The sequence below is a fragment of the Mesocricetus auratus genome, unplaced genomic scaffold (assembly GCF_017639785.1).
Source record: "Mesocricetus auratus isolate SY011 unplaced genomic scaffold, BCM_Maur_2.0 Super-Scaffold_15014, whole genome shotgun sequence".
NCBI classification, from domain to species: Eukaryota; Metazoa; Chordata; class Mammalia; order Rodentia; family Cricetidae; genus Mesocricetus; species Mesocricetus auratus.
In genome coordinates, this window is record NW_024429186.1 from 41394350 (window position 1) to 41412507 (window position 18158).

General features: G+C 41.6%; 1 long non-coding RNA gene across 1 annotated transcript; it reads right to left on the reverse strand.

The window, feature by feature from the left end:
• Positions 1 to 4764: 4764 nt before the first annotated feature.
• Positions 4765 to 12325, reverse strand: LOC121139333. Its single transcript, XR_005876266.1, has 3 exons — positions 12018 to 12325; positions 7021 to 7119; positions 4765 to 5168 (listed from the first exon to the last, which is right to left on the reverse strand). It is a non-coding gene; the product is annotated as an uncharacterized LOC121139333 (long non-coding RNA).
• Between the last annotated feature and the right edge of the window lie 5833 nt (positions 12326 to 18158).

Sequence of the window (18158 nt, forward strand, 5' to 3'; positions counted from 1 at the left end):
GAAAAGGTTAAAAATACACAATATAACAGGTTCAGATGGAATAAACCTCCAAACAGGTTACAGCATCCTTAATAATGTATTTAGGGTTATGAAAAAAGAAAGAGGGTATAGATAGTTGTAAAAAATAAATAGTTTAAAAACAATAAAGTAGATTCTTTAAAGAAAGAAACAAAGTAATAAAACCTAAGGCATGTAAAGATGGGAAGTGTTATAACACAGGGAGCTTGGACCTTATATGGTACTCTGGTAATTTTGAATTTTTTGAATGCTAATGAACAGAAAACAGCATTAGAGACATTGGATTGTGGAAGGGACTGCCAAATTAAACTAACCTATATACTTTAGGAATGCCTTAACTTTAAAATGGAAGTCAGAAAATGTATTACCTTGGGGAAAAGGTTATGTTTTTGTTTCCACAGGAAATGAAAGCCTGTGGGTTCATTTAAGGTTGACAGAAATCAGGTTTGATTGGGAGAGACCCCCTGAAAATACTGACTACAGGCTAAAGAAATAAACCTAGAAAAACTACAAGACAGCTGACACATATTTTACCTGCTCAAACATGAAATAAAAAGTCATCTTTGGTAGACTGCATATTCCATACTTGTGTTAAAGCATATATGTATGTTACCTTTGAAAGTTTGTGTGTTTTCAGAGCAAGGAGGCCAGACAACATGGGTGACACAGGTGATTAAGCCTCTCAGAATGCCTCTATTGCAGTTTCCTCATAGTTTTTCATTCAGAACAACTTCAATAGTCCAGCCTTACAGACTGTTCTAACCAGAACTGCAGGTAAGTCTTGTGTTTTCTGATTGCACAGAGACTGGACAACAAATGGTACAGCTAACTCTTCCAGGACTTGACCAATATCCTACTTTTCTAAGGGTCCCCCAAAGATGCCATCACCCCCAGACAACAGTTAACAGTCTAGAGATCACTACATCCACGTTTCCAAGAGGTGGGGTGGGTGGTTTTTGGTTGTTCAGTGGGTTATGGATGTTAGTCAACAGTTAGGGAGGTTGGATGTTACAAGTTGCTGTTGGTCATGATCAGGAAAAAAGCTGAACGAAGGAAATTAGATTCAGGGATCTCTTTCTGAAGGGAAAAGGGGGGATATATATTATAGAAATGATGGGATAAAAGGATAGATTTTCACTCTACTTTCGAATCACCACTAGTCTCAGATAATTTACTTTGCTGTAAGTTTTTGTATATTGATACAGATTTAAGGTTATTCTAGTTATACTGTATATGTTTATATTCTTGTTTAAGGTATTGTACCTATGCAGCTCATTTAAAAATGTAAAGTTTTAGTTCTTGAAAGATATTTAGGGTAATAAAAAAACAAAATACAGGTTAATAGTCATCTATAATAAGCTAACTTATAGTCATATTAGGAATGTTTTCAAGGTCATACAGAGATATATTTTTAGATGGATAGTCTTCAAACACTACAGAAGATCTACAGAAAATGGCATTTAAAATGTTTCAATAACATAAGGCTTTTCATGACAGCGAGTCATGTCTTCTCCTGGCAGCACCAGTCTACTTCAAAAGAAGGATGATAGGAATTAAAGAATTCCATATGGAAGTTGGTTTTCTTTGTGTGGCAAAAGTTAGCCACTGGGTGAGAAACTGCCATTGCCTTGACTGCTGACAATATGCTGTCCAAATTGGACACAAAAGAAAGACAAAGTAGGACAGTGCTTCAAAATTAATGCTTCACAGAAAAGTTTGTTAGACATTCTAGGCCTATAGGTTGAAGATGGGTGCTCCAGCATTACAGAATATACTTAGGTGACTGTCCAGGCAGCCGGATAGCTCTGTTGTTTCTATAGCTTTGGAAGTTGCTTACTCTGTACTCTCTGTTTACTCAAGTAATATTTTCTCCTTCTTGGGTCTCTGGTTGAGACTGAACACTAGACAGTTATAGTTTTAGTTTTCCTTGTTAACAAATTCAGAAAAGAAAGTTAAAAAAGACGTATGAAAGTATAAGGTTGACAGACATAAAATTTAAATTGTTTATTTAAAAAGTTTTGAGGTCTACAAAGATAGTTTTAAGATGGTAATACAAATTATGATAAAAATGGTTTAGGTATAAAACTTTAAATTCATCAAGCTAAGACAGATAACCTAGTATTTTCTCCAAATATTCCAAGTACAAATGGACTGGACATTTTGAATGTAATTCTTACCTGATAATTTATCTTATGTTATATAATTTTACTGTGTGAAGAGTTAAAATCTTTCTTATTTATGTATCTACTTATTTTTTATTTTTGTTTTTTTTTTGAGACAGGGTTTCTCTGTGTAGCTTTGTAGACCAGACTGACCTCGAATTCACAGAGATCCCCTTGCGTCTGTTTCCTGAGTGCTGAGATTAAAGGCATGCACCACCACCACCCAGCTTCTTTTTTGTTTATATGAATAGGGGGAAATATTGTGGAATATTCCTTTAGACTGCGTGAAGATATGTCACCATGATTGGTTTAATAAAGAGATGAACAGCCAATAGCTAGGCAGGAAGTATAGGTAGGACTTTTGGGGACAGAGAGCTTTGGGAAGAAGAAAGGAGGAGTCACCATCCAGATGCAGAGAGAAAAGACATGCAGGAGGAGAGGTAAAATCCATGAGTTATGTGGCAATATGTAGATGAATAGAAATGGGTTAAGTTGTAAGAGCTAGTGGGAAATGTGTAAGCTACAGGCTGAGCTTTCATAATTAATAATTATTCTCTGTGTTGTTCTTTTGTGAGCTGGCAGCTCAAAGAAAAATCCATTTACACATTTCCTTATGTACTTATACAAGTAATGGACTAAAATAGATTCATTTATATTTTCTCGTCACCTAAGAAGAACCTGGCCCAGAATAGGTATGTGGGCAACATTTGTTGAATATGAATAAACATAAGCTATGTTTTGTTCACTGCAGTAGCAGAGCAGTCGGCTGTCAGCCTGACTTTGGTTACCACGTGAAGTTTCCAGTCTGTTGTTTGTTTGGTTCTGCTTATGAAAATAGCTCCTTTTGTTCCCTTACGGTCTAAAAGGAGATGTAAAATATATACATATAAAATGTATGCTAATTGTAAAAACAATCTGCTAATACATTAAAGTATGAAACAGAGAACAGAATCTAGTTGGGACATCCTACCCAAGGATGTTCAAATTTTGTGCACATATTGTTTTACTAACACTTATAATTTAGTTTCTTCCTAATCAAAAACATCATGTACGATGTCACATATATAGCTGTAATGTACATGATACTGGTGAATTTTCATGCACTGTTTGAACACACAGAGAAGTTGGCCCTTGATGTGGAATTTTGCCTGCCCGATTGCAGAGACAAGTATGTTTATTTCAAAGTGTCCTCCAAGGCCACTTGTCTGAGGATGGGCTACTCCCTCCTCCCAAACTCTGTGCTATGGAGGAGAGTATTAAACAGCCCAAGAGTAAAAATATTGTGCCCTCGAGGAGCAGCTAGAAGGCAAAGTCGTTCCACCAGATGGTACTATTGTCTACCCTACAGTATAAAAGTGTCTGCAGGGGGAAAGCAAAGCAGGAAGCAGGGAAAACTCAGACATGGAGAGAAAGCTTGATTGGGAACTCCAGCAGACTGCCTCAATTTCCCTAGCCAGTTTCTGCTGGATGCCCAGAGAGGCTGATTTTGATCATATTACCTCCGTTTTTCACTTGGAAGGGTCCTGTTCTGCCTGGGACTCTCTATCTGGAACTCCAGCTGGCTGCCTTAAAGGGGCATCCATAGTGAATTTCTGCTGTATGTTTTGAGTACCTGCTCTGATGATGTTTTGCTATCATCTGTCTGTCTATCTATCTATCTATCTATCTATCTATCTATCTATCTATCTATCTCTATCATCCATCCGTCTGTTTGTTCATCATCTATCTCTTGCTATTTATTCTTTATATTGGCTTTCTGTATGCTGAAGAACTCTACTCATCTAAAACCAAAAATAAAACTAGCATAGATCATTCTGTGACCCACACAAGATGGCAATATTCTCTCCCAATATGAATTATTGTAGCTATATTTTCGTATTAGAAATTGAAATAAATGTGGATTTATAGTAGTGATTTCAAGCTGTTGAAACACATTCCATTTACAAATGAATAGCCAGATTGTTTCTTTTGTCTCCCTAATGTAAGTCATTCTGTGAAGATTTGGTCTCTTTGTTGTGGTTGTCTCATTTTCCTTAGCCTTTTTTCTAATAATTTTCACTTGCTAAAGATGGTACATGTATGGAACCACACACTCTGTCATGCATGTAGGCAGCTGTGTAACAGAGACTATAGATACGGGTAATGAATTTTCTCTTTTGGAACATATCTATCTGCCTTTCTGTTGAGCTCTAGACTCAACCACCAAGCTACATTGGCTGTGTCAAATTCAAGGTATCCAAAGCACAGCTCTTATTGTCTCTGCTGGAACTAATTGATCTTTCTCATCTCAGCCACTAGTGTCCTTGTTCATTCAGCTTCTGAAGTCAGGAGGGGTCCCCACTTTCTCCTTTGTTACCACTTTCTGCACTGACTTCGATTCCATCAGAGTTTGCTGATTTTAATTCTAAGATGCCTGTCCAGCCTGTCCTTTCTTCCAATCTCCTCTGTCCATTTTGACAGTTGTCTCACCCCTTCCCTGTCCTTATTTCTCACATCAGCAAGATGCTATACAAAAAATGGGCTGACAATGTGATTACAAGTTTCTATTGCTGCTACATAGCTATATATGTGAACAGATGTGATGGTTAGTTTTTAAAAATTTTTATATTAAGTGTATGCTTGCTTTGCCTTCTTATATGTCTATGTACCACTTGAATGTCTGGTGTCCCAAGAGGCCAGAAGATGATATCAGATCTCGGGGAATTGGAGCTACAGATGGTTGTGAGCCACCACGTGGATGCTAGGGACAACATTCAAGTTCTCTGGAAAACTGTTTTGAGCTCTAACTGCTGAGCCAAATCTCCAGTCCCATGATGGTTGGTTTTAAATTTCAACTTGATGCCATCTAAAGTTCTGGTAAGAGTCTTCATGAGGAATTGTCTGGATTGGGTTGAGCTCTGTGTAGTTCCATGAGGGATTTTTTCTTGTATTCAATGAGGTGGGAAGACCCAGTCTGAATGTGGGCAGCACAATTTCTTGGTCTTGGCCCTGGATTGAATGAGAAGAGAGTGAGCTGATTGCTGGCATGCATCCACTGCTCTTCCTAATTATGAATGTAACATGACCAGCCCCCTCAAGACCCTGCTGCTGTAGCTTTCTGCTATGATGGACTGTAACTCGGAAATGTGAGCTGAAATAAACACTTTCTTCCCAAGGTTGCTTTTATCAGAACAACAGGCTTATTGGCTCTTGCATGTATAAAAAGTGAAAAATGAACACATTCTAAATTTTATGAGCAACAAGCTAGATCTTTAACAAAGTCATGTTTTTATCAATGACCCTCTTAAGTAAGGGATTATGCCACAACCTACTTTAAAAAGTAGGGTCTGGAGCAACAGCTCAAAGGTTAAGAATACTGCTGTTCTTTCAGACCAGAGTTCAGTACCTATGACTCATGTTGGACAGCTCACAACAGAGGTGTACACATGTACACGCAAATGCTAGAGTGTGTGCACACACACAGATGTAAATAAAAATAGAATAGATTTTTTTTCAAGACAGGGTTTCCCTGTGTAGCTTTGGAGGTTGTCCTGGAACTGTTCTTGTAGGCCAGGCTGGTCTTGACCTCATAAAGACCCGACTGCCTTGGCCTCCCAAGTGCTGTGATTAAAGGTGTGCTCTACCACCACCCTGCTAGAATAGATCTTAAAGCAACAACAACAACAACAATAAAAAACCACAACTAACAAACAAAAAAATCAGTGACTTTCTTTTATACTTTGACTCGGGTTTGGTGAAAAGCCCAGAATCCTATGGTACTTGAATCTCAGCATCACTCATTCCTCTCTCCTCCCTCTCTGATTTAGCCTCACTGCCTTCCCACTCCTAAATCATCCCAAATTTCCCCCCATCCAACTAGCAGATTCTGGTGTAGGCCAAGGAGTCTTGTAGACTAGTTCAGACTGTTCTTTCTCTCTTGATGTGACATCATTGACTTCTCTAACTTTCTAAGTGTTTATTTTCTTTTAGGATCATACACATATTTTAAACAAAACCTTTTTTTCCTGACTCTTGTTTATACACCCAAGACTCCTGGAACTACCTCTTTGCCTTAAAAAATTTGTGTGTGTGTGTGTGTGTGTGTGTGTGTGTGTGTGTGTGTGTGTGTGCCAGGATAGGTATGTGGAGGTCAGAGGACAACATTTGGAAATTGGGAGTTGGTTCTTTCCTCCCATCATGGAATCTGGGGATCAAAGTCAAATTGTCAAGCCTGCAAGGCAGTTGCTTTTACCCTCTGAGTCATCTTCCAGTCCTGAACTACCTCTTTCTTGCATCTTTTCTTTTGGAAGTGAGAATTATTTTTGCCTTGAAGAACCCTACAGTAACAGAAGATGCTCACCTTATTTCAAATATGGTGTGTGGTATGGACAGTCTTCATTGCATTCACATGCAAAGGGTGTTCTTGCAGTAAGAGACATTTTGTACCAATTTTAAAGCCATAACAGGGCTTTTTACTGCAAATGGAATGCAGCATAATGGTCTTTTGTGATAAAAATCTTCCTTGGAATGACTTTTTAAACATGCAATTTGTTTTGCTTCAAGGTTATGACTAGAATTACACAACTATGGAACTTTTCTGGAAGTTGAAAGCTGCTGTCTGGAGCTCAGCTCCTCAGTCTCCTGGATACCTTGTGTATGTACCATGAAGCATGACCACCAAGACTCTATGTTTATTTATATGTCCTGGACAGTGTTAGATTTGTTCCTAGAATTTGGGTTTTGAACAATTAGTCTACTGAAATTTATGCCATAGAAAAAATTTTTAAACAACTGCACCATATTTAGGACAGGATGTTTTTGACACAGAAGATGGCGTTAAACTGAGGAGGGTCCACAGTACCTGCTGATTCAGCTCCTTGAACAGAACAGAAGCTTAATAATTTCTTGGAGGTGTGGAATGAATGAGCAGACAGCCAATGGTTGGAATTCTATTGCAACCCTAGAAAAGGAAGGTTTAAATGTGCTCAGGATTATTTAATTGAGTGCATCAGAATTAGTAAACCTTTACTTTTATTGTCTTTCTTTAAAAGAGCAGAGATCATCGCTCTTGCCATTCACCAAGTCCCTATTGTAATGGATGGCTCTTGCCATTCACTGTGTCCCTACTGATGGATGGCTCTTGTGTGTGCAACTCTTTCTTTCTTTTAGGGAACTTGCCTGTGTATAAAGGCAGGGAGACTGTCATAAATGGTCTTGCCTAGCAGTCAAAGATAGAGTGTGTGATACATGTCCAGAGCAGGCCAGTTACAACACTAGGTCTTCAGGGCAGCCATTCTTTGTTTGTATTAATGTATTTTTAAAAAGATGAAATTAAAATGTAATCAAGTCATTTCCCATTTCCCTCTTCTCTCTTCCTATGTACCCCACCTACTTGCCTCCTTGCTCTCTGTCAACTTCATGGCTTCTTTTTCTTTGTTGTTACACACACACACACACACACACACACTCCTAAATATAATTTTATCAGTCCATATATATATATATATGAATTCAGGGATGACCACTTAAGTTGGATAACCATTTGGGGGCCTCTTTGGGAAACAATATTTCTCGCACTCTCAACATTCTTTTGTTGCCTCTAGATTTTCCCTAGGGTTGGGAACTCATGAGATTCCCTGCTTCTGTATTAGCATGTTTATAGGCATCTTCCTTGTCCAGGAATTGTTTTGGCATGTGGTTAACTTCACGGGTGTAGCTTCCATGGCGATTTGAACACACATAATCTCACAGCAGACTTCCTGTTTTTCTTACATTGTTTCTGCTCCCTCTTCCAAGATTTTCCCTGAGCTTTAGGTACAGGAGTTGTGTTCCAGATGTATCAGTTGGGGTGGGCACCACATGATGACTTTGTTTTGGTCATTTGTGTTTTTCTGTGATGGCTGTGTTAGGGCAACCAGTCTCGAGGTAAGCATTGACCAGAGCTCTGATCAAAGTCAAGGTCTTCCTGTGGACTGACATTAAGATGTACTTTAACACAGGGGTCTCCTGACGTGGCGCTCTTGGGTGGTGGTGGTAACTTTAAGGGTTATGATCTGTGGGGAGGTCTTCCAGTCATTCATGGTGAGGAGAACAGAGGGATCTTAGCTCTCTAGCCTGTTCTTTTTCCTTTCCTCAAGATGACGATTTGCTCTATCACCAGCTCTCAGTCACAGGTCCAAAGTCAATGGGGCTAATTCATCCTGGATTCAAACACGCACAATCTTTCCTTTAAAAAAAATTATCGTTGATACTTTTTACAGTTAAGACAGCTAAGATAACAATAGAGAAGTTTCGTTTTCATAGTGATAGCTAATTTCAGACGTGATGAATTGACATTGTTGGCTAGATAAGAATCTGATGATTGCTTCTCAAGAGAACGTATATATCTATATATTCACCCATATATATATTTAAATTTATTCTAAATTCTGATTAAAATATACATAGCACATAAATTTCAAGTAATATATAAAGTATTGAGCACTTCCTCGCATTTTATCTATTACTGTGATTCTCATAGGGTACTTTCATTGACATTTTTGAACTTCAAGGTCACTGGAAATATCTGGTGACTGTTGTAGAATATTAGTTGAAGATGTGTTACATTCATTTATGCTGTGGAATATTTATTAAATGATGCACAATGTTTTGTTTTCTTTTATGTTGTATTTGTTTAACTCTTTGAAGTTGTGTTACTTTGCCTGTCAAAAACACCTGATTGGTTCAATAAAGAGTTGAACAGATAATACCTAGGCAGGAGAAAGGATAGGTGGGGCTGGCAGGCAGAGAGAATAAATAGGAGGAGAAATCTGGGAAGAAAAGACCAGGAGTAAGAAAAAGGAGAAGGAAAAGAGGACATCAGGTGCTTGCCACTCAGCTACACATCAGGTTACGGAATAAGAAGTAAAGAAAGGTATATAGAATAGAGAAAGATAAAATCCCAGAGGCAAAAGGAAGACAGGATAATTTAAGTTAAGAAAAGTTTGCTAAAGACTTCGAGTCTTTAAAGAAAGAAATTAAAGAAGATACCAGAAAATGGAAAGATCTCCTATGCTCTTGGATAGGTAGGATCAACATAGTAAAAATGGCAATCTTGCCAAAAGCAATCTACAGATTCAATGAGATCCCCATCAAAATACCAGCACAATTCTTCACAGACCTTAAAAGAACAATAATCAACTTTATATGTAAAAACAAAAGACCCAGGATAGCCAAAACAACTCTGTACAAAAAACAAACGTCTGGAGGCATCACCATCCCAGACTGAAAACAGCTTGGTATTGACACAAAATAGACAGGTAGACCAATGAAATCGAATTGAACCCACATATCTATGAGCACCTGATTTTTTGACAAAGAAGCTAAAATTATACAATGGAAAAAAGAAGCATCTTCAACAAATGGTGCTGGCATAACTGGATGCTGGCATGTAGAAGACTGCAGATAGATCTATCACCATGCACAAAACTTAAGTTCAAATGGACAAAGATCTCAACATAAATCCAGCCACACTGAACCTCTTAGAAGAAGTAGAATGTACCCTTGAACAAATTGGTACAGGAGACCACTTCCTGAACATAACACCAGTAACAGAGACACTGAGATTGACAATTAGAAAGTGGGACCTCCTGAAACTGAGAAGCTTCTGTAAGGCAAAGGACACAGTCAACAAGACAAAATGGCAGCCCACAGAATGGGAAAAGATATTCACCAACCCCACATCTGACAGAGGGCTGATCTCCAAAATTTACAAAGTACTCAAGAAGCTAGTCTCCAAAACACCAAATAATCCAATTAAAATGTGGGGTACAGAATTAAATAGAGAATTCTCAATAGAGGAGTCTAAAATGGTCAATAAACACTTAAGAAAGTGCTCAACTTCCTTGGCCACCAGGGAAATACAAATCAAAACAACTCTGAGATACCATCTTACTCCTGTCAGAATGGCTAAAATCAAAAACACCAATGACAGCTTATGCTGGAGAAGATGTGGAGAAAGGGGAACACTCCTCCACTTCTGGTGGGAGTGCCAACTTGTACAGCCACTTTGGAAATCAGTATGGACATTCCTCAAGAAAATGGGAATCAGTCTACCACAAGATCCAGCAATTCTACTCTTAGGCATACACCCAAAAGATGCATATTCATACAACAAGGACATCTGTTCCACTATATTCATAGCAGCATTATTTGTAATAGTCAAAACCTGGAAGCAACCTGGATGCCCCTCAACTGAAGCATGGATAGAGAAAATATGGTACATTTACAAAATGGACTACTATTCAGCAGAAAAACAATGGAATCTTGAAATTTGCAGGCAAATGACTTGTAGAGGGTTTTGGATTGTCACCAGAAGTCAACAAGAATCTTAGATGTGTGTAAGCAATGGGGTGATATATGCAGATCTGTGCTTGCTCCATGGATACACGAAGGGGACAGGATTATGATGATAGCTATGGCGCAGGGTGAAGAATGAGTGCAGTGGATCTCGGAGCTGTAGTAGAGGATGGTGGGAAGCAGGAAGAACATGTAGAAGGCTGTTGCAGGAGTTCAAATGAAAGATAATGGGTCCTGTCTGAGCAGTGCCAATGGAGGGGGTGAGAGGTGGGTATTATCCAGAGAGCTTTAGGAGGGTGGTGAAAGCACTGGAGTAACTGAGTTGGATTACAGGTTGGGTTGTGGTAGCATTCCCCATTCCTGGGATGGGAATGCTAGCAAGAACATTTGGACAGACTGTGGAATGATGCATTTATTTTGGGTGTGTTGAATTGGGGATCTCCGTAGAATTGTCATATGGAGAAAGCCAGCTAGTGCCTAGGTGTCATGGGAGATCTACACTCACTGTAGGCAGGGGGTCTGTGCTTGAGGGTTTAGAAAGCTGTGAATTTCTGAATGCTTGAGTCTCTCTTCTCAGGGTGAGGAAGAGCAATCACTGTTATGCAGCACACTGACATGTATCCAGCAAACCCTGCCAAGAGTCACAGCAAGGGGTGAAGAGGGTGCACCAATCACCAATAGACAGTTCAGATCTGGTTTTTCCGGCAAATGAGTTTGTGGAAAATTTATGAGAAACATTTAGGGCTATCAAACAGATTTTTCTTCTATTTTGGAAGCCTGGGTGTGAGATTGTCCTCCTGTGCTATTCTAATATACACAATGTTGGTTAGTTGTGTGCTTTTTGCACTCATTGAAAGAGGACCCTGGGGCCATGTTGAACCTCCTTGTCTTAGACTCAAGCATGCTTATCTTAAGTGTCCTCCTAGACTCTTTGTTCTGGGCATGTTGGCCCCTTGACCCTATAATAGTCAGGAGGAGAAAAGTAAACAATTAGGAATATTAGAAACATTGTTCCCTTGAGAATAGCTAGACGTTAAATATTTCCAACACAGGCTACAGTTGTTTAGCCTATGGTATAAGAATGCCTGTAGTGGGAATTAGAAGGTAAAAATTCATCCATGGAGAAGACCTTTTGCCTCCAAACCTTGCTACTCATTAATTTACTTTCATTTTCTCTGTCAATCATGGTACTCTAGTAATTTCTGCTAGTTTGGTGATGTTATCCATCTATTTGTTATTTATTCTATATGATTCTCCAGACAATTATCTTATGTAAATATTATGTTAACCATATGAGGCAGACATTATTAATATTCCCAGTTCACAGGCAAGGGGATGCTGATGCAGGTAGGCTCAAAATGCTCCAGTCATACAATATTCAAACGCAGTCAGATAAATTAGGAGAATACTTCCAGTGGGAAGGAGGGGTAACAGGGTCAATGCCACAGGCAAGGAGAGTAAATTAAAAATGGAAACATCCTCACAGGGCTTGAAAAATTAAAACAAAAACAGTTAACTGACCTTGGAGTGGAGACATTTCAGAGACTGGTGCAGTAGAGGCCAGTGTATGGATGGGTTAAGGAATGATAAGGAGGCAGAACATGGAGCACCTTTCCTTTCATTGCCTACTCTTCTGAGACTGGCCAACAAGGTATGGGAGAAAGAGAAAGCTAGAGACACATTGGGACAAGAAAAAGAAACAGTAAATGTTGGAGAGTGCTGAGCAGATAGTCAGTAAAGTGGTGTCCTTCCAGAGTGCCAAAGAATACCACCCAGGAGTGTGTTAGAGGGCTGGGGACGAAAGGCGTTTCCTAGTTACACAGGGAGAGGAGAACAAAGGGGAGTGTCTAAGAATTGGCAGTGTGACACGTTCTCTGTGAGTCATATTCCGAGACAGGGAGGTGAGAGTGACAACTTCAGTGTGAAGAGCTTGGGAGACTTCGGTGTGAAGAGTGAGGAGAAGGGCTGTGGAGAACAGGAGACAGTGCGAGCAAGGGACATGCAGGACGATGGGGCTGAATTGAAAGGGTTTAGTTTGGAGGCCTTGAGCCTGCAGTGCTTGAGTCTGGGAGGACTTGGGCTTCTCTCTTAAAGTGTTCAGCAGCTGTGAGGATGGGGAGACACACAGCAAGTCTTTGTTCAGTAGGTGTAAACAAAGACAATTCTTAGGAGCTGAAGATGATCTTGACACATTGTTTAAATCTCAGGGGTCTTCATAGATTGAAGCATTGCTGTAGATCTGGGTTATCAAATCTGATAGACATTGCAATCACCTAGGAAAAGTTATAAAGGAATTTATGTTATGTCTCATCATCATTTATGACTTACCTGGTCTGTGTCATGGCCTGAATTTTGGGATGTTTGTATGAACACCTTGGGTGATCCTTAAATGTAGACATGGTTGAAAATTATTGTTCCCATAATTTTTCTTTTTTATTCCTAAAGCAAATTCGGAATGTATGCCAGTAGAAGACAGTCACAAACTTTAGGATCCTAGTGGCTTATTTATTTCCTGCTTATATAATGCTGCAGATATAGGCTCTACTCCCTGGCAGATGTTGTTGTATTTATTGGATTCCCCAGTCACAGAGACACGAGAAGAGGAGCACGGGAAATGGAGTCTTGGCTCTTATTTGCTTTTACTGGAAGTAATACTCCTCACCTGTATTATTTCAGTGATCAACTTTATTTGCATGAAAACACCAGTGTCAGGGAGAAAGAGAAGGCAATACATTGTCTACGAACCCCAAAGATGACCACCATCTAGAGCTCCTAATGAAATGAGGATAGAAGGCTTATGCAATTACTCTCACACACATACACAGTGCTTCTTACCTGTTTATCTACACTAGGTTAATTGAGTCAGGACAACTCCCCAAGATGATGGCAACACATTTCCATGGGTTGTGGTCCTAGACCGAGTAAAAAGGAGACAGCAAGCTGAACACATGCCCTCTCCCTCTTGACTGTTGTGTAAACACAATGTGACCAGCTACCTCAAGGTTCCGATGCCCTGACTTTCCCCATGGTGGACTATATCCTCAAACTGTGAGCCAAAATAAGCTTCTTCATGAAGTTGCCATTGTCAGGGCATTTTGTCACAATGATGAGGAAAAGAAGTTATACACATGCCATATGTTTTAATAGCTATCAAATAAGAATGCAATTTATCTTCACAAAATCCTACTAAATAGATCATTTTATGTTCATTTTTTTCAGAAGGAGAAATCATTCTAGTTCTTAATAGCAGGAAAAAGAAGCCTGATTTATGTTCATTTTTTTCAGAAGGAGAAATCATTCTAGTTCTTAATAGCAGGAAAAAGAAGTCTGATTTCCAAGCCATCTGGGTGTGGGGTCCAAGCAATGAGCCTTTGCACTATATTGCTTGTCTAGTTTACGCTCCACTAACAGGTCCTGTGCTTGTGTAGTTGGGTTGGTGGGGAGGGAGAGGTTTGAGGTCTAAATGTAAGTGTGGGGCATGGTGCATCAAGAGAATGAAGCAATGCTTGTATCTCTCACTGCTAGTGGTCCTGAAGGAACATGCAGTGAGACTTGGGGTGGGAGGAAATCAAAAGCATGGATGCTGTTGCCAAGGAGGCCAACCCTAGAGGACAGCATGGAGAGGAACTTATGACCCCTTCCTCTTTTCTTTCCTATCCTTCCTCCCAAGCCTCTCAGCACCTGCAGATTGCATCGTGGATTTGTATTGGGATAGCTCAGAAGACAGCAGAAATGAAGAGAAGAATCATTTCTGTAGGGAGTGGTATTTGGGCCATTTGTACACAAGGGCTCAAACATTGTCATTTTTAGAAAACTGAAACATAATTACAGATACTGACACATGTGCTACATTAAGAAAACCCTTCAGAGGAGGAATCCTTCATAAAAGAATTCTTTAGGGAACCGGGAGAGATTACGAATCATCAGTACTCAATAAATTAATTTCTAAGGCTTTCCTTTTACGTTGCTTCCTATTAAACTGAAACACACCTGCAGTTTGCCCAGGTCATTCTGCTGATCCTGGAGGCAACAGACCCTGTTGGAGATCAGAACTCTTGGTCCTCACAGACAACACCTTTCTAATTACCATACCTCGAGACATATGAGAGAAAGCACAAGAAGTTCTGCTTTGAAATGAAATTTTGGTCATCAGATAAACAAATAAAACGAAGCCCTTTGTGACATTGAAGCTTTGACATTCCAGACTCTCTCACCTGTTCAATCCTGTGGTTTGGTCACAACATATGGACACTGTCTGCAAAACCCTTTGAAAATGCTGTATTGGCACCTTGCTGCAATCTGCCAGCACATTCCTTAGGGCCAGGCAGTCCATATGCTGCTGCTGTTGCTGCTTACTTTTTTCCACTGTGATTTGATGGGGAGCTGCTGGAGTTGTTGCTAGGGGTTCTGCTTTCCCCTAGCTGTGAGTGATGGTAATAAAGATAGCTGGATGTTGTTGACCATTGCCACAGGAATCCAAGATCAGGTTATTACTTACAAGGAGCCCTGGCGATGGGTCAGGAAGCCATAGTACAGTTCTTATGCCAAGTGCTCTGAAGTACTATGTCCTCTTGAATGAGACACTTCATCCTTCTAGGTATCAGCTTTTGCCTGAATGAGAATTTAAACTGGAAGATTAAGAAAAGTGTGTAACTGAGTGCTTTGACATTTTGTAATGCCCAGCTGTTTTTGTTCCATACAGTCATTAAGATAAAAGTTATAATGCTATACAGAAATTAAGGATAAAGAAGAAAAGAGCATGCCATTTTAATTAAATCTGTGCGTGGAAGTAAATGGGGACATTCTACAGCGATTGCGTGACTGTGTCTTAATGGAGTCCAAAAGAATTTCCCCTTTAGGAAGTGTGAGCTAATATATCCACAGAGAAATGATTAGGAACAGAGATATTTATATTAGATGGGAAACACTGGGAAGCACAGACTTTAAATCAATACTCAGAGGCGAGATGTGTGCAGCTGAGGATGCACATGAGAGCATATAAACTGGAAATATTCCCTGATATTTCCTGTCAGTGTTGATGATAGAGTTACCATATCATGCTAGAAGTCAAGGACAGAAACCCATTCAATAGATATGCACTTATTTTCAAACATTAAGTCTGTATATTCACCACCCCAGCCAATGGCTGAGTAATCTGGGATCTTTTGAGCACAGATCACCTAAGAAAGGGGGCCAGGAAGGAGAGTGAAGTGTATGTTTAAGACTGAGGTGGTAGGGCTGGATCTGGGTGTCAAGTCCTCCTTATTTCTGTTGCCCAAACCCATGCATACCCTGTGAGCTGCAAGGAGCGAGCTGTATGTCCTAGAGTACATTACTGACTCCAGCTTGTGGTAGGCTAAGCATATAGATACAATCTGTGCTGGTGTCCTTTGATATTTAATTAAGGGCACCCCAGTGTATTGAAGGGACATTCTGTCCTTAGGGGGATAAACTTGTCTCCGTAGCAGGGCACTGCTTCAGATGGAAGGCTGGAATAAAAAGTATTATTCCACAATATCTCAATTTTGTCCCCCAGAAGGAATCATTGCAGAACTTTTTTGCTTCCGGTCCTCCTTTTGGGTTTTGCTCAGCTGCCCAAGTTCTGGGTGGACAGTGGAAATTTTAGAGGAGAGAGAAATTATCCTAGGGTTAAATCTGGATCCTAGTTTTACATTAAACTCTCTGCTGTAGACGGACACATAAAGTAGAGGGCAAAGGGAGAGAGGGAGAGGAATCAGGGAGAGAGATAGAGGGAAGGAGGAGGGATGGAGGGAGGGAGGGAGGGAGGGAGGGAGGAGAGAGAGAGAGAGAGAGAGAGAGAGAGAGAGAGAGAGAGAGAGAGAGAGCGAGCGAGAGAGAGCTTCAAAGGTCAGTGAGTGCAAACAGGGATGGGTATTTCAATCACAGATTCCTAGGTGGTGAGTTGATGCTACCCTACCCCCACTCTCAGCCTGCCTTCTGTTTTAGGAATCTTGACTGGAGATTATTGCTACAAAAATCACCTTGTCCCTGGCATAGCTTGATCCCAGAAAAAGATGATACTCCCACCTAACTAACCTTTATCCTTTGCGCCTGCTAGGGAGCCCTTTCTCTTCCCAGCCGGTTGTAGTCTTCAGAGGCCCAGGTGGAGCTTCTTGAAGGGAAGTTTTGGCTCTGCCCTTCTTAGTTTGTGGCTTGTGTATCATATTTAGCCAAAGGGCTTGCTGCCAAAAGGCAGTTAAACTCCGTCCTCAGCGTTCTGAGCACACTCATTTAGGGATAAGGCTCCCAAATTTGCATGTCAAGAAGTTCTTATTGCATGTTGATGCTGCAGTCTGGAGGTTAAAACAATGCTTTTGATACAAGAATGCACTGCTGCAACTTGGGGCTCTCTTTCTTTCCAAGTCTTCCCGCCCCATTCTTAGTTGTGCAATTTTCCCCAGTGTGGCCGTCCCTTGCTTTTGAACTGCTTCTGACAGTGCTATTCCAGTCCGGGCCCTGAACATATAGGAGGGTAGCCTTTCCCCAGCCTTTCGCAGCTTCCTACTCAGGGCTTGTACATACCACTTTTCCATGCAAGCGCTGCCGATTGGATTGCTATAGCTCTTGTCTGAATCATTCTCTCTTTCCTAGGACTCCTAGCATCAAGCGAACTTTTTTCTGCAAGTTTGGGTAGGGGGATCCAGCTCCCTGTTCTCCCCCTGCATACAGCAGCCCTGGGGAAGCTCCCCAGACACCTTGTGGGCGTCCTCGCGCGCCAAATCCAGCCCGGGGTGAAGGGCCACTCGGGATGCCAGCTCTGCGCTCATACTCCATCTGGCTCCTGTTCCAGATAGTGGGGTTTCACAGGGTGTCCAAGGCTCCTGTGTTGAGGCTTCAGGAGCCAGTACCCGGAGGGGGGCGGTAGCAGCGTCAGGTGGCTGCTCTGCGTCCCTGAGCGCCACCCAGTCACTTCCTATTCAGCATACAACCTGGAGCTGGAGCCCTCCTGCACCTTGGCCCCAGGACCCGCGACCGCCGGAGCTACTGGGACTTGGGACAGCAGCGGGAGAAGCTGAGATGTGACCCCTCCCCCCCGATTGCCACTGTCCTCTCTGATGCTTGTTTCTGCAAACAACAGCCGCACCAGTCAGCGAGCACTTGTCTTGATCTTCGTGGAGAAAGGAGCAGCCACTGGGCGCTCTCAAAGCCAGGCAGAAGTTGGGTTGCCCTGGGCAGCTGTGAAACAACTGCGTGAGAAGGTTGGGCTTGGAGACCGAGGGAGCAGAGATAAGGAAGGGCGTGGGGAGAGGGAAGTCGAGTTGCTCCTTGCTCTCTCCGAGATCCCGGAGTCGGGGTAGAGGGAGAAATGCTGAGCCCGCGTCCGGGCTCCTGCCTTCGCGGCAGCATCTTCAGCAGCAGCCTCAGCATCAGCACCGGCGGGACAGCGACAGCGGGGGCGGCGCAGGCGCACTGTGCCCGGAGGAGCCTGCAGTTCCCCAGCCCCGTGTGCGGCACCGCCACAGTCTGGGCAGCGGCGGCCGGGGGGAGCGCTACTACCATGAACTGCCTGGTCCTCCTCCCCAGAGCTGCTCATCCGGGTCGGGCTGGAGACACAGTCAGGGGACCCCGCCGCCGCCGCCGCGCCCCCTTTTCTTTCGTCTCCGTCTCCACCACCTTTTCCTCTTCTTCTTCCACCTTTTC